This window comes from Suricata suricatta, chromosome 5, assembly GCF_006229205.1.
Source record: "Suricata suricatta isolate VVHF042 chromosome 5, meerkat_22Aug2017_6uvM2_HiC, whole genome shotgun sequence".
Taxonomy (NCBI): domain Eukaryota; kingdom Metazoa; phylum Chordata; class Mammalia; order Carnivora; family Herpestidae; genus Suricata; species Suricata suricatta.
Genome location: NC_043704.1, coordinates 29,139,332 through 29,164,889, shown reverse-complemented (window position 1 = coordinate 29,164,889; position 25,558 = coordinate 29,139,332). Strand labels below are relative to the sequence as shown.

Genomic DNA, 25,558 nt, shown 5'->3' with positions numbered 1-25,558 from the left:
TCAGTTTGATAAATAAACTACTTTCAACTAATTCAAATTATCAAAATGTATTATTATAAAAATTGTTTTTAATGTTTATTTGAGGGAGAGAGAGACAGAGTATAAGCAGGGGAGGAGCAGGGAGAGAGGGAGACACAGATTCTGAAGCAGGGTCCAGGCTCTGAGATGTCAGCACAGAGCCTGAAGCAGGGCTCAAACTCACAAACCATGAAATCATGACTTGAGCCAAAGTCAGACGCTTAATCAACTGAGCCACTCAGGCGCCCTAAAATGTATTATTATATATACAACTGAAGATCTTTGTTTTCTCTTGCTTTAAGTATTCCCTATCCCTAAAAAATTCCTAAGGCAAATTTTCAGGATTGGAAAAAAGTGTATCTTCTCCATGCATTCAAGAAATACTTAGTCAAAAAATATATATGAGCTCCTTCTAGTGCCTATCATTAAAAAACAATAATTTTCAGAGGTATAATTGATATATAAAAAGCTGTACAACTCAATGAGTTTGGAGGTAAGCACACACTCATGAAATCACTACCAGTCAAAGCCATAAATATATCTAACACCTTCAAAAGTTTCCTCCTGCCCTCTTTATTTTTTGTGTTAAGAACACTTAACATAAGATCTACCTCTTTGCAATTTTTTAAACATAAAATACAGTATTATTAACCATAGATACTATGCTGTACAGTAGATCTCTAGGATTTATTCCTTTTGTGTAATTTAAAGTTTATACTTTTGACCAAAACCTCAGTTTCTTCCTCCTAATTCTTGGTAATCACCATTCTACTCCCTGCTTCTAGGAGTCTCACTATTTTGGATTCCTAATTTAAATAAGATCATGTTCTTCTGTCTAGCTTATGTCACTTAGGATAATGTCCGATAGGTTCATCCATGGTGCACAAATGACAGGATTTCCTTCCTTTTTAAGGTTGAACAATTCAATTATATGGAAATACCACATTTTCTTTATCCACGTCTTGGCTATGGTCAATAGTGCTGCAAAGAGGCACAGAAGTCCAGATATCTCTTTGAGATCCTGATTTCAATTTGTTCCATTATATACCCAGAAGTTGGACTACTGGGTCATATGGTTGCATAATCACTGTCTGTAGCAGTAGCTGTACCAACTGATGCCCAGCATGACTCTTGGTTCTTTCAGATATATTAGTGATGAACACAAAAAGATTGCTGCCCTCGTGGAGCTTCCACTTTAGAAGAGGAAAACAATCAATAAACAGTAATTTTTTAAAAATTAATTTCATGGTAGTTTTAAAGGAGATAGGTGTGGTGGAAAAAGAAAAGAGGTAAAAAGAAAGGGGAGGGGCTTCTACTTTGAGTGGTCACCAGGCTAGGCCTCATCAAGAGGCCACAGCTAATACAAGAACTTTAATTTTACTACAACTGAGATGAAGGCTTAAAAGCAGAGGAATGATTTTCTTTGTAAAAAGTGGCCAGCAGAGCCTGGGTGGCTCGGTCAGTGAAGTGTTTGACTCTTGGTTTGAGCTCAGGTCATGATCTCATAGTTGGGGAGTTCAAGCCCCCACGTAGGGTTTTGTGCTGCCAGTACAGAGCCTGCCTGGGATTCTGTCTCTCTGCCCCTCCCCTACTCACGCTCTCTCTCTCTCAAAATATATAAATAATTTTTTTAAAGTAGCCAATAATATGTACTGTTACAACTGGTGTCAAAAAAGTAGATTTCATTTAAAAAGGATGAAGTAGTACCATATATATCTACATATATAGATATATATGTATAGAACTATAAAACAACTACCACAGAACCCAAAATAACAGTTAATATACAGTTATCATAAGCATTACTCCAGGAGCTTTATCCCCCATGACTACTCCACGTGTGACCATTTTCAAAGGTCAATAGCTTTGAAACTTTGAAACAGCTTGAATGTGGAGCTTATCCACATTCTGAATTACATTCTGAGTTCTGAACACTAAAAAAGCTTCAAGCCAAATTGGTAGTAAAATCTGATTTAAGTTCATATGAAATAGCATATAGTTCTTGATTTATCCTACTTGGCAAATATATATATGAAGAAACATTACCCCCCAATCTAGGTAACCTTTAAATATCCTAATTAATGAAAAGTCATAGGTACATCTTTATGTATACATGTAACCTTTTTTCTTAACTGCCCTATTTTGTGCAGGAGATAGTGGAGTTATATCATTCAGTTTATCACAAAAACCACCCATGCTTTTCAAAAAAAGGAAAAAAGGAACATACAATAGGAATAAAAATTCTATTCAGCATATAACCTAGAGTAAGGTGGAAAATGTGAATATGCTGTTACAGATTTTGAATTGTACCGTTTAAAGATAATATATTTTTCATACATGTGCCCTAAACATCGACTAACTGCTTTATCTGATGTTCAGCCAATGGAAATGTTATTTATTCCACCACTGAAGGAAAAACAGGCTGTTTGTGACCCTCTAAAAGATGGTATATTAGCTTTCAACATGGCATCTTTCTACTGGATTTTAAAGAATAATTTTAATTAGATATGAATTTGGTGAACACATTGTCCTTAAAAACCCCAAGATCGAAGCACCTGGGTGGCTCAGTCCGTTAAGCTTCCAGCTTTGGCTCAGGTCATGATCTCAGGGTTCTCATGGGTTGGAGCCCCACGTCAGGCTCAGTGCTGACAGCTAGCTCAGAGCCTAGAGCCTGCTTCAGATGCTGTGTCTCCCTCTCTCTCTGACTCTTCCCTGCTCACACTGTCTGTCTCTCTCTCTCTCAAAAATAAATAAAACATTAAAAAAAAAAAAAACAAGATGTAACTATAGCTATGATGCCCAATATGGTAAAAATGTGGCTACTGGGCACTTGAAAAGTGACTAGTTTGCCTTTTTAAAACTTTTGTATTTGTATTTCATTTTTAAAACTTTTTATTTATTGAGATGCTTGGGTGGCTCAGTTGGTTAAGTGTCCAACTTTGGCTCAGGTCATGATCTTACGATTTGTGAGTTCAAGCTCCGCGTCAGGCTCTGTGCTGATAGCTCAGAACGCGGAGCCTGCTTCAGATGCTGTGTCTCCCCTCTCTCTGCCCCTCCTCTGCTTGTACTCTGTCTCTTTCAAAAATAAATAAACATTATTTATTTACTTACTTACTTATTTATATGCTTGTAGCCACAATTACTATCAAATTCCATTCATTGAGCCAGAGACCCTCTCAGTGTTAGCAAAGAGCCTCCCCCCCTGTAGCACATTACATACACCTGTAAGTTCACTGGCCACCAGCAGCCTCAAATTCAAGCTCTAACAATGTACAGGAAACGTGACTAGTTTGAGATGTGCTATGATTGAAAATATACTTAGAATTTCAAAAACCTATGAGAAAATGAATGTAAAGTAACTCGGAATTTTATATATGCAATGAAATGATAATATTTTGCTGATATGGGGCTAAATAAAATATTTTACTGATTGGTAAGTTCTGTTTTCCTCTTTTAACATGCCTACATAAAAATTTCAAATTACATGTGTAGTTTACATTATACTTCTACTGAACGAATAGCGCTGCTCTATAGTAAGATTGAGAAAAAGATGGACATAAAATTTCTCAAGTACTTATGTTCCAGAATAAATAATTTCACTTTAGATATCCAAAAAGAGTAACACAACATGGATAAAGTTAGCAAGATATATTTATCAGAAATGTTAAAGCAATTTTTTTGTAACTCAAGGGTATATGATTTTAGATATTAAAGAGGTATCCAAAAATTCAAGAATAAAAGCCTCATGTATGAAATGTCTAATTTACTTTAAAATCAATTTTCAGTATTTCTACAGTAGTAAGTACATATAAGGGTTCTGTGTCTTACTTTCCTTCTCCAGGGTTAGGACAAATCTCAGTTTCACAGACCATAATAGCATTAGAACACAGGTAACTTATTTTTAAAAGATAGGAAAACCTCATACCTCCTAAAAAACAACTTTGGAGTTTATTTAAAATTGGAAAATATTACAGTAAGATCTAACATTAAAAAAAGATACACTGATAGACATTTCCCAAATATCCTTAAAAGCACTCCGAGCATATATCATACTAAAGTTAGATATATCCATATTCCACAATTCACCAGTTCCAGTCCTGTGAATATATGCATCAGAAATGAATGCTTATTTCTACCAAGAAATACAAAATAAATTCACAGAAGCCTTTCTTGTACCCCCCAATTGGAAAGATATTCAAAATCCATTTACAATGGAAAAGATAAATAGTGGTCTATTCATAAAACGGAATACAGACAATTTGAAAGGGAGAGACAAATAAAACACACACGGAAGACTCTCACAGACATAATGTTGATCAAAAACCTCAGACATAAACCAGTTCGTATTACATGGTTCCAAAGGTGTAAAGTTCAAAAACAGGAAAAAATTAACACAGAACCAAAAAAACCAAAGATCAGTTTCTGTTGGGTAGAGGTAGTAATGACTAGGAGAGACAGCCTTCTGGGTATGCTTATGTAAAAGAATAGAAAAATCACGGAACTGGCATGTAAGAGTGTCTATTTCACTTCATGAAATTATACCTTGATAAAATGCTTTTTTAAGTAACCTTTTTTAAAAAAGGGCCTTAAGTATCATGAGTTTCAAAAAAAAAAATACTTAAAACTAATTCCTATTTTGAATTTATATAAGATTTGTCTACTCAATCCTACAAGTTTATTTGCAGTTTTTTAATAAAAAATAGTAGCCAGTTTAATTTTATTCGAGCATATTTTGAAATTACATGATGAACTTTCATAAACGGATAACTCATAATGACTTTTAAAGTGTAACAGTCCTCTTTATAACTAATAGATATATACTGAAAGTTTATATCTATAAAAATGTAATTGTAATAGTTAATTCTTATCTTCAATTTAAAAAGATAACTTTCCATGCTCATGGATCAGAAGAATAAATATTGTTAAAATGTCTACACTACCTTAAACAATCTACACTTTTAAGGCAATCCCTATCAAAATACCAATGACATTTTTCACAGAACTAGAACAAAAAAATCCTAAAATTTATATGGCACCATGAAAGACCCTGAATAGCCAGAGCAATTTTGAAAAAGAAAATTGGGGCACCTGATTGGCTCAGCTGATTGGGTGTCTAACTCTCGTTTTTGGCTCAGGTCATGATCTCACTGTTCTTGAGTCCAAGCCTTGAGTAGAGCTTTGCACTGACAGCATGGAGCATGCTTCGGAATCTCTCTCCCTCTCTCACTGCACTCCCTCCCCCCAAAATAAATAAATATATATTTTCTTAAAAAGCAAAAAGCAAAACAAAGCTGGAGGTATCACAATTTCAGACCTCAAGTACAAAGCTGTGCTAATCAAAACAGTATGGTACTGGTGCAAAAATAGATACAAAGATCAATGTAACAGAATAGAGAGCCCAGAAATAAACCCACAAGTATATGGTCAATTAACCTCAACACAGGACTCAATACACAATGGGAAAAAGACAGTCTCTTCAATGAATGGTGCTGGGAAAACTGGACAGCTATACACAAAAACAGTGAAACTAGCTCACTTTCCTATACCACATACACAAATACACTCAAAAGACCTACATGTGAGACCTGCAACTGTAAAAATCCTGGAGAAGAATACAAGCAAAAAGGTCTCTGACATTGGCTGTGGCAACATTTTTCTAGCTATGTCTCCTGAGGCAAGAGAAAAGCAACAACAAATTATTTAAATATCAAAATAAAAGAACTTCTGCACAGTGAAAAAAACCATCAACAAAACTAAAAGGGAATCTACTGAATGGGAGAAGATATTTGCAAATAACACATCTGATAAAGGGTTAGTATACAAAATATATAAAGAACTATACAATTTAACACCCAAAAAAACAGTCCAGTTAAAAAATGGGCAAAAGAAAAGGACATTTTCCCAAACAAGATAACCAGATGGCCAAGAGACACACGAAAAGATGTTCAACATGACTCATCATCATGGAAATGCACATCAGAACTACAATGAGAAATCACCTCACACCTGTCAGAATGGCTAAAGTTAAAAAACACAAGACATAAGTGTTGAGGAGGATATGGAGAGAAAGGAATCTTCTTTCACTGCTGGTGAAACTCAAACTAGGGTAGCCATTCTGGAAAACAGTAGGGAGTTTCCTCAAAAAATTAAAAATAGAACTACACTATGATCCAGTAATTGTGCTACTGGGTATATATCCCCAAAATGCAAAAACACATAATTCAAAGGGTACATACGCTCCTATGTTTATACCAGCTTTATTAACAATAGCCAAATTGTGAAAGCAGCCCAAGTGTCCATCAATTGACGAACAGATAAAAAGACATGGTATATATATACATACATATATACATATATAACTAGAATACTATTAAGCCATAAAAAAGAATGAAATCTTGCCATTTGCAATGACATGGATGGAAACAGAGAGTATAATGCTAAACGAAGTAACCCAGAGAACGACAAATGCCATATGATTTGGACAGAGAGAGGGACAAGCCAAGAAATAGACTCTTAACTACTGAGAACTGACAATTACCAGAAATAGATGAGGGGGTGCATGAAATAGGTGATAGGGATTGAGGAGGGCACTTGTCCTGATGAGCATGGGGTTATGTATGGAAATGTTGAATCACCACATTGTACATGTGACACTAATATAACACAGTATGATAACTACACTGGAATTAAAATTAAGTTAAATTTAAAAATAATTAATAAATAATTAATAAATAAGTAACCAATAACCCACCCTCCAAAAAAATAAAAAGATAACTTTGAATTTCAAAAAATCCAGAGTTTCTTCTGATCATATCATTTCTTTCAGTGATAAAGTATGCATAGTGAAAATTAAAGTTAATATTTAGGGGGTTGATTACATCTTCTTTCACAGTCTTAATGTGCTTATTTAAATTTCTTATTGCTTTCACCCTCCCTCTCATAACTGACAAGAAAAAAGAGACGATGCCACTTTGCCAATGGTGAATAATCTTGAACACAGACAGCTACCACTTTAAAAGTTCAATACACTGTTCGATGGAAACATAGAAGGCTATAAATGTATCCAATCCTAGAAATTCATATGGCTTGACAAGTGATTATGAAAATCTATAAAACTGATTTTTGTGTTATTTCATATGAATATAAATAATGAATATCCAATTAATAAAGAAAATACGTATTCAAAGAAGTTGACTTATTCACTATAACTTTAACAAATCCATTATTTTATTAAATACTTCTATTCCAAGCAAGACAGCTGGCAAGTTTTTTAGGAAAAACACAAAACTTAGAGGAGGTATAGAGGTGGATACTAAGAAGGAAACTCTGGATCGGGCTGAAGGGGGCTGTGTTCACCACTGACTTTTTAGTCAAGTCATCTGGTACATTCCCATGGGGTCCTGGGATTGCAAAGGACAAAAACACAAAGCAGGCAAGTTTCTTCCTTCCTAGTAGTATGTCATATGTCCTGAGACTCAGGCTCTGCAAGTAGATGAATTATTATGCTACAACAGTGTAACCAAAAGTGATAATGCAAATAGGGAACTTAGTAGATGGACACAGGCAGAGTCAGGTGTCCATGGATCAAGACGAAAGACTGGTAGAAATATAGACGGTAGCTGACCCCTATACCGGAAGGCAAAGTTGTCACAGGCAGGGAGGACTTTAAACCTGCCTGATTATTTAAGGTATATTTCATACTGTTTTAGATAATAAAACAAGAGGCTTTTATATCTCATTTTCAAATCAAAACATTCTTTATAGTCAGTCTACACTGGAAAGGTAAAATGTAAATACTTCAAATGTTTAAAATAGGCAAAACTGGTCCCTCCTAAACTAGACTTCTTTTACTCACACAAAATTCAGAATTACTGACACTGAAATTTCCCTCTCCTGTGTTACAGATGTCAAACAACCAGTTAATCAACATCTGAACTTAAAAATAAATAACAAAATACAACATTTTATTTCTTCTATAAATGGAAAGGCTTAACTACATCTAAAAAAAATTGAATAGACAAAATACAATACCTTCTGCATGTATTTCTCCTGGCTGTTAAAATAATGGGTCCTGAGAACAGAGTTCTGAAATAGCTTCACAGTCCAACACTCCCTGAAAATTAAGAAAAATAAATATTACTTCAAGTGCATTTTATCAAAAAGAATTTCAATGGCAGTTTTACAATGGAATCTTAACTACGGGCTAAAATAAAGTATCTAAAAAATAACAAGAAAGGTGTAAGATAAAAAAAATATTCTTCATTATACATGCTTTCCTTGGGCATAGCTACTGACCATATCTGATGAACAACCTGCATTATAAAATTATTTACCAGAATACACTGTCTTTAGGCTACATAAACACTATCACCTAGTCTCAAGGTGAGAAGTTAATGGTGATGAAGAGGAATTCTGATCAAGAATTCTGGGAGAAAAAATATTAGGATTATTTGGTTTTCAACACAGAGTTTGAAACATCTTCTTTTCTTTTTCTTTCTTTTTTTTTTTCTTTTTCTGTAGACCACTAGGAGGAAAAAATGTTGAACTGAGAATTAGAAGCCTTCTGGATACAGAATGACATCAACATGTGGCAAAGTTTATACCTTCAGGAATAAAACACTGGGTGAAAAGTTTTTGAGCAGCAAGAGACACAGCCTACACTTTATACTGTAGTGGCTGATGGAGCTTCATATGGATCAACAGGCTAATGGACAGCGCAGCCGGCTGGAGATAAGGAAGGCGTGACACAGACTCCCTGTTTCCACTATAGGAACTTTAACTTCCCAAAATAAAGTACCTAATTTTGATCATCACTTCATTCCCCAGTGCCTGTCAGTTTCCCCAAGACCATACAGAGGTACCAAATTTCTTTTGAGCAAGGCTTTCTCAACACACTGCCGAAGCAGACTCCTTGACATCTGCTTCCAGATCACTTTCTCTGTGTCATGATTACTCTCCTTGTGACTGTGAGCCCCTCATTCACCTCTGAATCCTCCAATACCTAACATTTTGCAGGGCACAGAGCTAGGTGCAGTAAACGTCTGCTCAACCTGTATCTCTTAGAGACGTTATCAATTACTATACCATGCCGAAGTAAAAATGATACCATAGAAGGAAAGATGGTAGTTAAATGGGTCAACTACAATAAAGAATACTTGTGTCAATGCTCTCCCAACCCTTAAAATCATCCTGGTAGGGTAGCAGATCTCCTTTCTGCCCAGGTGGACTGGGACTCCAACTGCTGTCCGAGGTCCTGTACCAACTGGCATGACGAGTGGATACTAACACAAATCCTCTAAGCACATACATGAGCTGCTCCTAATAAGCAAACTCCATCAGCCGCAGGAAATGCAACCTACATGTAGGAGTCACAGATACCCGGAATCAAATAGGAGGAGAATGGTCCCAAAATTTTAGAAGTAGACAGAAGGCATCATCCTAAAACAGAATCAAAGCTACTAGAGAGAAATAACAAACAAACACCCTGAGAAGACCTCCTAGTGATTTAAAGGGGAAAAAAGCATTATCATTTCCTTTTAGGACATTTCTTTTTCAGCAGCTAAATAAAAACATTACCAAATCATTTTATGTAATAAAATTTAACCTTATTTTGACCTTCCTCATAAAGCAAACAAATCTCTCTATCTAATAAGGTTCCATCTGAACTATGTAAGATGATAAGCAATACCTTAATTGCATTCATTTACATGACTTTGAAACTATTCTGGGCTGAAGTCACTGACTGCAAGGTCACAGAATACAAAAAAGTAAAATGTACTCAATTTACTGTGGAAGAATGATCCACTTAAGAGTGGTAGCACCTTCTCCTTCCTCATTAGAAGACACCAAATGTTTTAATGGAATCAACAAGTGCAGAGGTCTCTCTTTGAAACATATCACACATATGCACACTGATTTTATAACTATTTATATATAGACATTATATACTACGAATATATATATCTGAATAAGTTCATCATATATAATGGCTTGCTTATTAAAATCAATCTGCCCGAAAAGAGGTAGAGGACAATTCTATGCCCTAATAGCACTTAAAATCAAAAGATGAAATAGGGCCATTGTTTTTCCATTATCTCATAAAATTTCTAACAACTAAAAATCAGGCTACAGAGCTATAACAGTTTTTAGGACAAGAACTGCAAACATCGGATCTTAAGTATATTAAGTTACTGCTTTCACTTTTTATAACCTGAATGAGCATATGTTCAACTATTTTGCTTAGAGAAGCAGACTTTACATGCCTCAAAGTCAGTAATACAACATTAGTAAAAAGGAAGGAAATACAACAGAAATTGACTACTACAGATTACAAGAGACAATGCGTGCTCTTTGTAAAACTCAGAATATATCAAAACACACAAAAACAAGTTAACCCAACAAAATATTTCCCTTTAGTTTTATAAAATTCTAAGACTACTGGCACTTGAATTTACTGGAGAAAAAAGAAACTAAAATAGGATCCAGGATACTTTAAAATGTTTCTAATATTAGTAGAAATGTAGAGCATCAAATATTTTAGGTTTAATATAACATCACCTGAAGATTTGCTTAAGAAGATCTTGCTCCCCTCCCCCACAAAAAGTTTCTGTGCATTATTAGATAAATCTCCCACATTTAATTCACTAATCAAGTGCTTTTATATTACTCAAGCCAATCTTTCAGAATTTAAACATGACTTAGTGAAAGAGAAGCACTGGTATTATAAAATGTATGTTTCTTCCCCTTCTCTCCCTTCATAGATGGGAAAGACAGTTTTTCATGTTAACTCTGTATTAGCCAAAAAGTTTCAACTGACGCTACCCCACAAAGAACACAATGATGAATATGTATTTATTGAAGTCCTATGTTCCTAAATAAGCTCCATTATCATAATGTCACTTTGTCTTTCTTAAATGAGAAATAAAATATCTTGATCTCTCTCTCTAAGTTAAGCCAATTCACTCTGGAAAAGCTTAGTAGTAAAATACATGTGGACATACATTTTTAAAAGCACTAGTTACTATTATAATCCACATATTACCTTCAGTGACCGTATCTTCTTTAGATATTTAAACTTCCTTTCTATAAGAAGTAATTCAGAGTCTAACATGATATACATCCATGTACACACACATATATAAAATTTGTATAACCACATAACAGGCAATTCATGGTTCATATCCTTTGATGAGAATAAAAACATAGGGGGGCCAATCAGAATCTTCTAATATGGTTTCTGTGTTCACCTTTTTTACTTTAAAATCTCAGATTGTCAATAATTTTCTGATAAAGATGATAACTTTTCATTATTTCTAAAATACTTGCCTCTGTGCACCCAAAAGACTGAATGCCTATGGGCCTACAGCTCCTTGATTATGATCACAGTATCTAAAGTTCTATTTCATCCACATAAATTTAGGATTTTCCTCTCTGTGGATATCAGAACATGGTAAAGCCAATCTTTATAGCCACAATCTAGCCTTTGTGTGTCTTTAAATGGTCTACAACCTTGAACTGAAAATGAACTATATTAGTGGCATCACTCCTACACCTCTTAAAGGAAGAAAGAAGTCCGAGTCCAGTGCAGACACACTTCATTTTAACAGCATGCATCAAACTCAGGTGAGCCCGGTAAATCCTACCCACAAAACAAGCACACACGCTTGCACATGTATGTGTGGGTGCCTCTTTCCATTTTCTCTTTTCTTTTCCCTTTCTTCTTCCCCAGGAGATTAATGAACAAAATATTATACTTTTTAAACAGATATAATGATATGGAGATAAACCACCCATCTGTCAGAAACAGAGTTACCTAAATAAAGAAACTTAACAATTCCATATGTAAAATTAAATCCTGGACTGACAGGGTTGTTCAAATAACACACAGAAAAGAACAACGTGACTCAAACTGTAAGAACAGGCTAAAAACATTCCATCAAATCAAGTGTATCTATAATAGGCCATATCTTCACTTGAAACACCTGCTAAGAATTTGTGAATTCACAGTACCATCTAGGAAATATTCTTCCTCTCTTACCTGTTCCTCCACCCATCTTGCATTCAACTCCATAAACAGCAGTAATCCCCCATTATAAAACAGTTGACGGTTAAAACAATGAGCCAACGAAGAAAGTACAATATTCTGTAACTGACATTTACTGCATTGGCCTTGGACTTCTAATCTTTACCAGACGGGCACACAAATCAATCCATCAGCTCATAAAGGTGTGCTTTTTTAACCTCTAAAACAGATGGGATTGGCCAGAAGTGTCTGGCATGTCAAACTGCTAATCACTGCTGCCCTTTGCACAAAATAACCCACTTAAGTTGAGGCATGGTTGCACTGTAACCGACATTAGTCTGTGGGAAACCCATTTAACTGTCACACACTCCTGCCACTCCTGCTCTCCCTTAATTAAGCCTAATGCCTTATGCTTTGACCTTTTGTTCTAGCCTATTAACCCTATCTAGTACAAGTTCAATTATGTTAAACTAAAAACTTTGCTGTAAAATATGAAATGCCAAGCTCAAAAAATCATAAGGGACATCCTCTCAGCCCTTAGTTCTATGCACCCTGTTACTCAACACATGCAACAGTAAAACCTCATTTGTGAAGTGATACTGATTCTTACGGAGTTGAGAGGAACCAAATTATCATTCTAGTCCGCCCTCCTTATTTTACAAACTGAGGGCCAGAAAACATTCAATGAAGCCCATTTCACAGCTTCAGCTGAGCCATGCTGAAACCTATGTAATCTCTACCTCTAATCCTTTATTCTCTGTGATATCTCCGATTAATAGTTAAACCACTCAACAGTGTATTAAGGATACTAATATGTTCACCACAAATTATTATCTTTCACCACCCTTAGAACGCACCACCACACAAACTGAGCTAAAGCAAAACAAACAGACGTGTGAAAAGGCCTCAGAAGTAATTTCCCTATACACACAAAACTTTCTATCCCCTCGCTATTTTTTTCCTTTTAAAAGTAACAGTGGTCATCAAGAACTGCTAAATTCCGCAACACTCACATATAAGGCAATATGTATGAATACAATTTATTTTTCTTTCCTGATGCTTCATTTAAGTATTCAACAGAGCAAATAACTTAAGCTACAGAAAGCAATTTCAGCTCACAACTTATTCACAGTGGACAAATTCACAGCTGGATACCTCTAAAAATACCATTTTTTACACCTATATGTACACGGATTGCTGTTTGCACCTACCAGAACTCCAAAATATAAAAACAAACAAAAAACTTTTAAATTCACTATAAAATAAAATCAAATATAGTCAAACAAACATGCTGTTATCACAGGGTATTTTCATTTTAACATACAGAAATGTGTTATCAGTCCTCTTCCATTTTCCTCACACAGCTAGAAAAACTTTTTGCTACGTTCACTGTAACACATGAAAACAATGTAAAGATCAATAACATAGAATACATTTGGATTTCCATCTGTGAATCTTGCAAGAAGATTCAAATTGATTTCAGATTTTTCAAGATTAAAAGTCAGATTTTAATTTTATCCTTATTGTTGACTGTCCAAAGGCCCACTTTACCCATTTTCAATAATCAGTATTGTCATTTTACAGGAACCTTATAAGTTAAAGTAATATGCCACTAATTAGAACATACAATGATTTTTAAAAGCTCTTTCATAGTTGTGCTAAAATGAATAAATCCAATGATGGAACTTATTATATTTTAACGAGTAAGAAAACATGGTACAAGAGTTTAAAACTCAAAGTGAATTTGTTCACGCTAATAGAATGTCATCTTCAAAGGAAAGCAAGGCTTGGTATTATCAGGAGGAATATACAAAAGGAGGTATAAAATGTAAAACACATGGGGGCTGAGTGGCCAGAGCTAAAACAAACACTTGTAGCAGGCACAACTGCCAGCAAAATAAGGATTGAGAATCTTATTTGCCATTTTTTTACTGCGACAGAAAATGCTGTCAATTTAAATGAGACATTATGCTTTACTTACAAGAGTCAGTTCATGAATATAGAAATTAAGTTTGGGTCTCTGTTGAGGAATCTAACGTTGGAAAATTTAAGTAATTTGCAGAATTCACACATACTATAACATACTGACTGACATTAAGGAACAATGAAAAGCAGAGGCATCTCAGTTAATGAAGACACACAATTTTGAAAGCACCAAGTCGAATCTATCACATAATTAGTCAATGTGCTATTTTTTCTACGCTTTTACTTTGGACAATAGTCCACTGGCCTGCAGATCTTCTTTTGCTATGATTTATAAGCACATGACATAAAAAATATGAGCCATGAGAGCTGTTTTTCTGTTTACAAAAGATATCCACTTACAAGCAGCGATGAAGTTTAGTAAAACACTTTGTCTTCACAAAGCAAGAAACTGGATTAAAGTTATTTTAAGAGCATTTGTGAAATCTCAATGTTGTCAATAATATACATTTTGTTTTAGCATTTGAAAATTAACTGCTAGTGAAGAAATTTCTGAGCTCTATTTTAAAATGCTTCCTTTCCTTCTTAGAATTCTTAATCTAGTTGAACATAATAGTGTTGTGACAGTCAAAAAATTCACCTCCAGAAAGCAGCTATTACTAATTTTAAAAATAATAACAAAGGGGTTCAAATACTGTATAAGCCCTGTAACTTAGCAGGGTTTGAATCATCAAGTCATTCTTGATGGTCTCTAACTTTGAGATTTCTGAACATCAAAATTAACTCTATACATGAGATTCTGAAATGCCTCCATCTTCCCAACCAGTCAAATCTAATGTGATGAAATGTGTCCAGCTGGTGTTTCTTTACCACTACCATAAGCTAGGTGTCCTGAGCTTAGGAAATGAAACTAAGGAAACTGTCTCTACCTCTACAAAAATGTTGTTTCCTTAAAAACTTATTAAGTGTTGCCCCCAAACATGGTGCTAAATGTGTTTCCGAACATATTGTAGTTTGTGTATTTTTGAAGAAACCTAGCATTACAAAACAATTTCAAGCGCCAAGGAATTATAATGTCACCAATAGTTTCACTTCTTCCTTCATAATTGATATGCCTGGAAGATAAGGATAAATTTCAAGGAAGAAATAGTATTCCTTTTAGACGTCCTAATTTAAATAGACTAAAGAAAAAAAATGTAGGACAGAAGCTACTACGAATTAGCTGTACAGAATAAGAGGCAATTGTTACATATAAATACACAAAGGCGCTATCCCTGACCTCAAAAAGCCAGAGTTTACCAATAACTGGATTGGCACAGTTCAAGTCAACGAATGTTTGTGCCAGCCTTCTATGTGCCAGGCATCTATGGCACCACCAGCACACTGATGAATGAGCTCCTATTCATGGAGTGGACAGTCTACTGAGAAACACAAACATCAAACAAGTGTGACCACTGCAATCAGGGTACAGAGAATTGTGAAGGACAAACCTGATCTCATTGGAGGCTTGGGGACCATCATGAGCACCTACCCTCTCTTGCCTACTGTCCCATGAGTGAGCATGTTCCTTTCCGGTTTGCTTCATCAAGGCCAGCCTGCGGCCCATACAAATGGCTACCATTAGGCTGCTTCTCTCCTGTTCTCATTCGACAGGGCTGGATGTAGATGCCTTTGGTTCAGGGCACATTCTCACCACTAGTCCACACAGTGCCCTCTCATTATGTTACCTTTTCACAGGCGAGTCCTGTAATGGAATCCAAAACCTTTGCATTATATTCCCAGTTGAAGAGACACACCCAACTGCCTGCGCTAGTAATTTAAAAATATTACTCTTCAGTAATAAGGAGAGCTAACCTACGAGTATTCTGTTCCCACTAGTTAACGAAACGTACCTGGCTCTGGTAAGCTACAAATAGAAGTTTCCCTACTGATTTTTAAATAGAACTCAAAATGTATATAACATGTAGAAACAAGGCTGCCACGTGAATAAATGCGCACCTGTACTGTAAAACTTGTTTTTAAATTGTCAGCCTAGAAAGTACATTCCAAGTACTAGAATATCAAATGAATCACAAGACTTTTCTGAAGACCGTATTCAGTAGCAGGAGAAGAAAATATGCTCAAAACAAGGGGGATGTAGCCGGCCCTTTCTCGCTCCACTTCCCGAGACTGTCTTTCTGGCCAGCGTGGACTGTCCTGCTGGATCCATCACCAAAGGTTATTAACTATTTTGTAACATCTGGTACATAAGCCTTCTTTCTAAGACAGCCTTTACAAAAACTAACAAACTCTGAGATAAATTAAGGCCTGGTTTCTTATCCTGGGTTTACCCAAGTGCTGGCTATATAAATTTTCAGATTTACTTAACATTCTCAGAAGTACAATTTCCTCCTCTGTAAAATGCAAATAATAAAAGTTTTGGAAATATTATTTCTTTTTTTTAAAGTTTTTATTTAAAGTCCAGTTAGTTAACATACAGTATAATAGTTTCAGGTATACAATATATACAACATCCTCATTTCAGCATTAACAACGACGACAAAGATAAGCAAGTCATTTACCCCATTGCATCATATGTATACCTTGGCAAAAAAAAAAAAAAAAAAAAAAAAAGACAAGTGAGAACTTGAGACAGCAAAAGGGAAACAGGGAAAAGAGGAAACAAAAATAGAGAAAGGAGGAGGATCAAAGGAAAAAGGTGTATCAATGCTTAATGGTAGCATTTAACACGATTTGATTTACAGTTCATACCAACTACTCTTCTGTATTCTCTTCCATTAAGCAAGATGCCTTTATAACTCAACTTGCTTGAAATGGGGAAGACAAGATAACCTGTTGGACAAATACACTTAAATCTGGAGCATCCATAGCTGTTACCACATTCTCTTCCACTCTGAAAAATCTAAGGATTCTATGAAAGTACATGAAAGCCAAAGCAAAAAAAAAAAGAAAAGAAAAGAAAAAGAAAAAGGTTTCAAGAAAGAAAGAAGAGAAAGGGAAGAAGAAAATATGACATTGACTTAGGTCAGTCCAGGATTACTAGGATAGGTAAGCACAGTGTTTTACTAAGAAAGTAAACAACGTACTACTTTGCATTTTGCCTCAGTAACACCAAATTATCTCGATATTGGGAAAGAACCAGATGGTGAATAAAAAGTTTCTATCTTCAATACCTGGCCTCATGTAGATTCGGTCTATTTCAATTAAATTTCTTAAAAAGGCATGGAAGGGTTAGGGAGATAATATAAACATGGATCTGAACTCCAGAAAGATTCCCACCCCTCCCCAAGTTGTTTACTTATATATACAGTTTCTTATTTGACCAGATAAAATATATTCTCTTAATAAAACACTTTAGTAAAACATTCCTTTGCAGCTTTATATAACCACTTTTGTTTATCCAACATTTACTTGGCAATTCAAAATCCAAAGCATGCTAGAAATATTATGTATATGAGCCTATTACTCATCCCTGTGTCTCCAATATAGTTTTAATTCGACTGTATCTTTTAGGGCAGAGGGAACCACTCAGCTTGATTCTTTTGAGTTTGGAATTCCATAAATTTTAAATGAAGCAAGTAAGAAGAGGTGGAGAGGTTTATAAGTACATTTCTCATGGCCTCAACAATAAAAAAGCATGTCTGATGTGTACTTAAAAACATACTATATACCACAAACCTGCCTAACTCAAAAATCTCTTTCCTGACCATAGATTACTCCCTAAATGAAGCCAAATACTCATCTATCTCTGCTTCCTCCTGATGAATTCACAAATGCATTATCAATTTCCTCCTACTAACAAAGAGCCCAGTTTATTGGCATAGCGTAGTCTTTACAATAAAATTATGGTGGGTGAAGATAGGGCAATGAAACAAAATTCATGTCAAGAACCATTACAGTCAAGAATTTTAACTTTTCCACCAGAAAGAGCTATGGGCCTGAATTTGCTGCAAATGCTCCTTCAAGTAGACAAACGTAATTAGCCTTGGGAATACCTGGATTAAGACCATGACAAGGTATTTTAATGAATTATATCAAGAAGCATAGTTGCTTTCTCCGCCTCAAAGAACACTACAGTAATTATGCGGAACACTTCACAAGGGGTAGCATCTGAGGAGGGAAAGGAGCCCGCAGGGTTACCTTGGGTGACTACATTTCTCGGGTAGGCACGGAGAGCACAGGACAGTTCTCTTGAGAATTAATATCAACTGCTGCTGAATTATCAGTTGGAAACAGAATGCCTTCCTTATAAGACTGGTCTTTGGGAAGCCAGGCTGGGCAGACTGGACGTGCTGTACGAGTCCCATGACTATTTTATGCTCTATTCGGGAGCAAGCTTTTTGGAGCATTTTCTAAAAATCAAATAGAGACTGGCTTTCTTTTAAAAAGGCATTCTCATGAAAAAGCAAATTATTATGAACAAATTAGCTGTGTGACCTCATGCATTTCTCAGACTAGGTTTCTTTCTCTGTAAATCAAGAAAACAATACCTATATGTTACATACAACTGTAAAGAAGCCAGCCAAGTGCCTGGCTCAAAGCAGATGCCCCCAAATCCTCTTCCCTTTCCTGCTCTTTCTCCCAACAAAACAGGAAAGGGCAAAAAATGGCAGCTTTTTTATAGTTCCATTTTTTACCCTATCATGTCTACTCCCTTTAAAACCACAGGCTTCAAATCTTTACTGCTTACTGACAGTACACGTTGATGTACAGAATCAGAATTTCAGAATTTAGAAATCAAATCTAACCCCCTTGTTCTACAGTCTACAGGTACTGCCCAGAAAGATAAAAGGATGTTCCCATTATCTGTATTTATACACTGTTTTACCAGCAGATCCTAAGCTAGAGAAGTGGATGTGGGATAACAGAACAAAGACTTTTTTATTTTTTTTACTGTTTATTTTTGAGAGAGAGAGAGAGAGAGAATGGGAGAGGGGGCAGAGAGAGAGGGAAACAGAATCAGAAGCAGGCTCTAGGCTCTGAGCTGTTAGCACAGAGCCTGACGTGGGGCTCAAACCCACAAACCGTGAGATCATGACCTGAGCCAAAGTCGTACACTTAACCCACTGAGCCACCCAGGCGCCCCGAGAACAAAGATTTTTTAAAAATTTGTTTTTCAAAAATCAAAGTTGAGTCTACATGACCCATTGTGCAAATATTCCCTTTAAAGGGAAAAAAAAAAACCTAACTACGATTAATTCATTTTGAGGATGTTTCTTATTCTCTCCTATTTGAGAGGTAGTCCCAAATCCTATTTGAGAGTTTTTCTTGGTGTTCTCCACCTTCTTCTATCCTCCTTCCTTCCCTTAATTTGTTTCTTTTCAGGTGTATACATCTACCACTCTGTTGTAGATTACTATAAATGCATAAATTCAAGAATAAAAAAAATCTAAAAAAGTATGCATTCTCCAAACCAGCTACAATCCCTTAAACATTTTCCATCCCTCAAATCCTGGAGAGATCCCTCAAGAGGGATAACTCTTTTTTCTATTTTGAACTTCTAATTCTCAAATTTTGATTATGCTCTGCCACCCCTCAGCTCTCTTATCTACATTATATTATTAAATCAACACAATTATAAGACTATTTGCGTCTTAAGATTGCATATAAACATAATTTCCTATCTAACTACTGCAATGCTAAATTATCATCTGACTTTTTGTAATGCAGTAACGTATTTTTAATGCAGTCACATGTTATATGCAGTATAGACAAATTCAATAAGCCAAAGCCCACAACTACAAGGAGAAGCAGCTTAGCAACTATGTGGCTTGAGCTTTCTCTCACCTACCTAAACCTAGTCACCTGATTCTTATCCTGTACCCTTACATAGCTGGTGAAGAAGGTAGAAGCAAAATAAAGCACCCCAGTGACAGAGGCTCCTAACTCCTTAGTTCCTCATTTGTCCTCAATTCATTAGCAGATTACAGATTTAAAAATAAGAAAGAGTAGCCCTATCATTTAACATGTGACTGAAAAAGGACTTTCTTAATTAGAAGTCCAAGGGTAGGAGACTTCACTCCACCAAAGCTCTGAATAAACACCAACATCAGGTCAATCAGAGTTGTCCTGGTCCTCGGGGTATCTTAAGCTGATGACTCAAGTTCCCAGCAGGCTTGCTAGTTTAATATTTCTTGAAACACCAGGCTTAGTCACAGAGTGACCTGGAATTTAAGGCAAATAAGGGTCTCTTCCTTCCATCCTTGATATATTTTTGCTAAATGACACAAAGTTAAAGAGGCAAGATGGGTTTTAATTTAGAGCTTTTATTCCCTGAGGTATATACCAAGTCAAAAAATTTCCTGGGAAGAGGGAAGCATGCTAGCTTTGAATTTCAAACACAACGATTAACTCTGTCAGAGAAACAATTCTATGTCCAAATTTCTTAACAAAATGATTTTTCCCCCAACCCTATTTACTGAAAGAGGAAGGAAGGAAGAAGGAAAGAAAGAAGGAAGAAAAAAAGAAAGGGTAGATGAAGGAAGAAAAGGTGGGGAGGGAGGATGGATGGATGGACGGACAGACCAATGGATGTCACAAGAATCCTCCTAGACATGATTTCAACATATTCTGGAGTTATTCTTGTATTTTGATTAAAAAACAAACCAGATGAATTATCCAAATTAGGTAATTATCCATAATATTATCTTCAAAACAATCTGTCTTAAATCTAGTATGATAAGTATACTTTATAAGATAAAAAGTATCTTAATACTGCTAGGTAAATACAGTGGAGTCCTTTTTTTCATAGCTACATTTTTGAATTGCCAGTCTCCTAATAAATTCTTTAAATCTGTTTCTCATCATATTACCCCTACAGTTCTAGGCCAAATATTATCCCTAGCATGGTTTAGGGTATTAATTTTAACAAAATCCTAATACAGTGGTAAAAATGTATCATATTTTCCCCTCTTTCTTGTTCTTCTCAATGTTTTAAGAACTTAAATAAAATTACTTTATTTCAGGTGTATGGATATGCTAAAATACCATAAGTTTTATAATGCTTTGTTTGTAATATGTACAAGAGAGTGCAGGAATCCATTTGGGTTTTAAGGTTCATAATGCAGAGTATGTACTATGATAGTGACAACAATTAGTATAACATCCTATTATCTCAATAGCTGTATTTTTATGAAAAATTAAAACTACCCTTCATACCTGTAGTAAAGAAAAAGGAAAAGTCTGTTCTAAATGACCTCTAATTTTTATAATTTTGAATATTCAATATCTATCAAATTGAACACTAAATTTCAAGGAACAACAACAACAAAAAAAAACCCCAAATGGGCATCTATACCATAGTTTGTGAAGAAACCCTAAGACTTCAGAGAACTTAGTCCCAACTTCCCCCAATCCAAAAAGTGCTTAAAGGAAACATTATTTCTGTAGTTATCTGCATCAAGTTATCAGAAATCCTCTGAAAAAATTCTCTATTTTACTATCCAAACCTCGGCACTCTGTTTCCTGTGCTCAGACCCCTGGAAAACACAAGATCTTAAAAGAATAAAGAAAAGTGATCTAATATGAATCCGTTTTCTTCCAAACAAACCATAACTCCTGGTTCTATTCTGGTACCCAATTTTGGTCTTCCACCTTAGATATATTTGAGACATTCAAGAGCAAAGTGTGCAGAGGCACAAATGTGGAATTTGTTGTTTTTCCCTCTCCAAACAAACCACTATTTATATAATATTGCGGCCCTCATAAAAGGGAATCCATTACCATCAGCAATTCATGTCCCTGCTTCAGCATCAGATGCAAACAGGATACGGAAACAAGATCTCTCTCCTCCATTTACTTTTTGTTCATTCCAGCCTCGGGACATAATCCTCAGCTCCATTCCACTGGGCTGCTTCATTACCTGACACTCCTGATTTTTACCTTCTCAAGTCATAGTGACCATCCTGGTGTTACATTTCCATGATTGTTGTGGTATCTAAATACTACAGATGAGTCTATTCATCCCACCCCCCCCACCCCCTGAAAGCAACTTAAGGAAATGTGTCTTGAACAATTCAATTCCCAGATTCAAACTTATTCTCCTGAAGCCCCTCCCCCTGCCATATTCTGCTGAGAACAGCTGACTTTTCAATGGTCATCAACAATGGCTTTTCATAAAAATATCCCCTTGGTTTGAAGACATGTGTACAAGGAGCTTTGTTAAAATAGCAAATGCTTCTTTCCCCAGGCTTCATCCACATAACAGTAAGTCAGGATTAAAACAAAACAACATGCACAATGATCGTGTACTAGCCACGTTAAGAGGCATATGGAAAAAGCTCAAGAGTAAAAGAACTTTTACCCCACCACAGTCATGAGACGGGAAGCTGCAAATGAAGGCAATTTTCAAGAAAGAACGCATCTAAACATGTAGAAGCTATTTATTTTAGAAAAGAGGGTGAGAGGAGGCAGAGATAGACAGAGGGGTGTACCACTGAAAGATAAACTAGAATTCTTCTTCTCTATCAAACTACTCTTTAAAAACCAACTGCATCAGGCAATCTAAAGTTTGAAAAACAAAACTGTACCCATCACAATTTAACTGAATCATTCGGTTTAGATGAAAATTAGATGTTTTGAACTTATTTTTTGCAGAATTATCTTCCAACCTAACACACAAAACTCTTCCTGCTTTTCCAAAACAACACTTAAAATATGAGCTTTCAAGTTTCCTACAGTCTTCAAGTTTTAAAATTAAAAACCTGATCCCTTTAACATCATGTATGATACCCTAAGCCACTCTGATTCAAAATCACCTTCTAGTATCACTGCCTTCTAGTATCGGTTTGCAATGGAATCTGTACAATTAATAATAACCTTCCTCCCTCTCATCGTTCTAGAGAGCCAAAGATGACATATCTTCTGATCTCCTTACTTGTTCCATTAGATTGACATATTTTGCCTCATCTGTCACCTTCCATAAGACTCTGCTTTCAGATATGAGTTAATTCATTTTTAGTTGTCCTCAATGTTCTAAAATAGTGATGTTTGACAGAATTAATACAGTGCTCCAGTTCTCTCTGTTCAACTGGTACTTAATTAAAGATCTTGGAGGCCATCTTTCTCTCAGGTTACACCATTTAAAGAAGGAACATTACTTCCTCCAGACAATGTGATAAGCCACATGGCACTAAAGCTGCCATCCCCAAGTCTCCCATTTAACAGATTGCTTTACTATGTATAAACTACCAGCAAGACAGATTACCACTTTCCCACTTTATTTCACATTGATTTACTTTTCACATCTCTGAACCCTACGTCTACTACAGCCTACATTCTCTACCTTTTGAATTTCCAAAAATTTCTGGAGTTGTAACACTCCCTTACACTTTTATCATTGCTTTTGTTTGATGTGGACCTCAGAAGTCCTAATGACATTTAATCTGTAAGATTCCTTCAACCTCTGGCACAATGCAGAAAGTCTTCAAGCAATCAGAGCTACCCTAGAGCGCAAACTGAAAATTCCAGGGTTTAAATTCTTTTGAATCAATTTCTTTTGGAGAATAGCCACTCAACTTGGTATGTCATAATTTTCAATGCTAAAGGTAGCATGGATAATTTGAGTTGGCACTTGCTATTTATTACACAAATAATTGTTCTCTTGGATGGCCTTTTGAAAGCTAGCACTTCTTAATCATTTTTTGGCTATACTTGAACCACAAGAGACGTGTCAATTTAAGCAAACTTCAGGAGCAATAAACTAACAAACAGACTCTAGGTGGTGGTATAGGTTATTTTTTATCATGATGTTTTGCTCTTAAAACTGCAAGAGTCAGGAAAGCCTTTAGCTTCTTTTACAGACACTTCTTTATTGCAAACTTGCAATATATTAGGGTGTTTAAATTAGTAAAATCCAAGTTCTACAGAGTTGTGGAGATAAATGCAAGAAGTGGTTTAAGTCGAGTCTTCCCGCAGGCATTAAACCTGGTCTTCAACTGCTTCAAAAGCACTGTACAGACGTCACTGGAGTAAAACTAACAATGAGCAGTCCTCTTTTGTTTTTTTATTTTTTTTTCCAAAATATACATTTGACTCACACTCTTAGGGCACCTGCAGGGTTAAGCATGGAAAGAGGTGTTTCCCCAGCAGAGTGAGTGAAACAGACTAGACAGAGTAACAATACCCCAGCCTGCAGAGGAGTGGCTGTTTCACGGACTGATTCTTCTTTGTCTCTGGGAACTAACTCCAGACAGGGAAAAGTTACTACTGGTGAGGAAGGCACCACCTTCTGAACCAACCAAACCCAATCCACACTACCACCAAACCACTAGGCAAAACCAAAGCAACTTGTATCTAAGTTGAACAACATTTCAACACAACTCCAGGCAGCAACCCACACTCGGCTGCCAGGCAATTGAAGCTTTATTTGTTTTAAAGGTCCATTTATTTCAGTGTCTCTTCAACAAAGGTGACAAACTGGTAGTTGAACAAACATCCGGAAGATGCGCCCACTTGCTAAACCTATGATTCACTAATAAGCAGGTTCAAGACAATTCATAACTTGAAAGAATGAATTACCAAAGCCCTCTGCTTCACAAATCCCCCCCAAAACGTAAAGAGCATTCATCGTATATTACACGACAATCATATTTACTTTGGACACTTACAGACAGGCTTTCTTCCTCTGAAGACAGTTTCTCTCTCTCTCTCTCACACACACACACACACACACACACACACACACACACCCGCACAGTCTCACCATTTAATCATTTACATTACCGGAGACAAACTTCAACTTAGTTCCACGGCCTGAGTGAAAAGTCCTTGTAGTTAGGAACGTCTTAATTTTTTTTTCCAAAATAAAATGCCCTATTTAAAAAATACTTAACGCAAACGTACTTATTCTGTTTTTCTTTTACTATCTTCAGAAACCAAACAAACCACTAACGAGATAGAAGGTAGAACCGCCTGTAATGCTTCAGAGATCAACATGTGTCACAGACGCCCAGCTAGCTCGCCGGAGACACAGTTGATTCCTTTGTTCCTCCACACTGAACACCAACTCTTGGTTAAAATTTGGAAACTACTTTGGAAAGGATGGGAGGGATCGTAGAATATTTCCAGGGAAACCGTTCATAAAACAACAATATCCAGTAGTAGTAAGGAGGACGCAGCTACACAAGAGGGAGAAAGGCAGCCTCCCAGGACGTCCACAGGGCGCACCCCAAATGAGAGCCCTGTTTTTGGCTCATCGGGGGGTAAAGTGATGATAGAGGCCTCGGGTGCAAAGAGCCTCGCTCTCGGAAGGGGGAAGGACAAGGACCGACCGGCCAGGCCTGGGGGTCCGGTGGCGGCCGGGAGAGTTGTCCCTTTTTTTTTTTTTCCTGTTCGCTTTTCCAGACCCGGAATCCGGCGAGCCCTGAGCAGACAGGAACCGGGCGAGAGGCGGGCAGCAGCGCCCGGCGCCGCCCAGGTCGCCCAGGGCGGCAGGACCGAAGGCTGCGCGGCGAAAAGCGCCCGGGACTCCAGGCCGAGGGGGCAGTGGAGCGGGGCACGACCCGGGCCCGGCCACCCGTACCCGGTCCGCCTCGGGGAGCACACGGCGGCCGCCCCTCGGCCCAGGGCAGCCACTGAACGGCCAGTGAGCCCGGG

At 36.5% G+C, this 25,558-nt stretch overlaps 1 protein-coding gene and 1 non-coding gene across 6 annotated transcripts in view; both read right to left on the bottom strand.

The window, feature by feature from the left end:
- The window catches only part of NRIP1 (nuclear receptor interacting protein 1), an 83,603-nt gene extending 67,908 nt beyond the window's left edge, over positions 1–15,695 (bottom strand). For 4 of the 5 annotated variants that reach the window (XR_003908577.1, XM_029939131.1, XM_029939129.1 and 1 more), the window contains exons 1-2: positions 15,495–15,680; positions 8,050–8,131 (exon numbers count right to left, since the gene is read on the bottom strand). The gene's annotated coding sequence lies outside the window, so the exon portion shown is untranslated. Of the gene's footprint in view, positions 1–8,049; positions 8,132–15,494 lie in introns of all 5 variants that reach the window. The other variant, XR_003908578.1, reaches the window with a different exon arrangement.
- On the bottom strand, positions 3,144–3,295 carry LOC115293077. Its single transcript, XR_003909338.1, has one exon. It is a non-coding gene; the product is annotated as a small nucleolar RNA SNORA62/SNORA6 family (small nucleolar RNA).
- Positions 15,696–25,558: the final 9,863 nt, after the last annotated feature.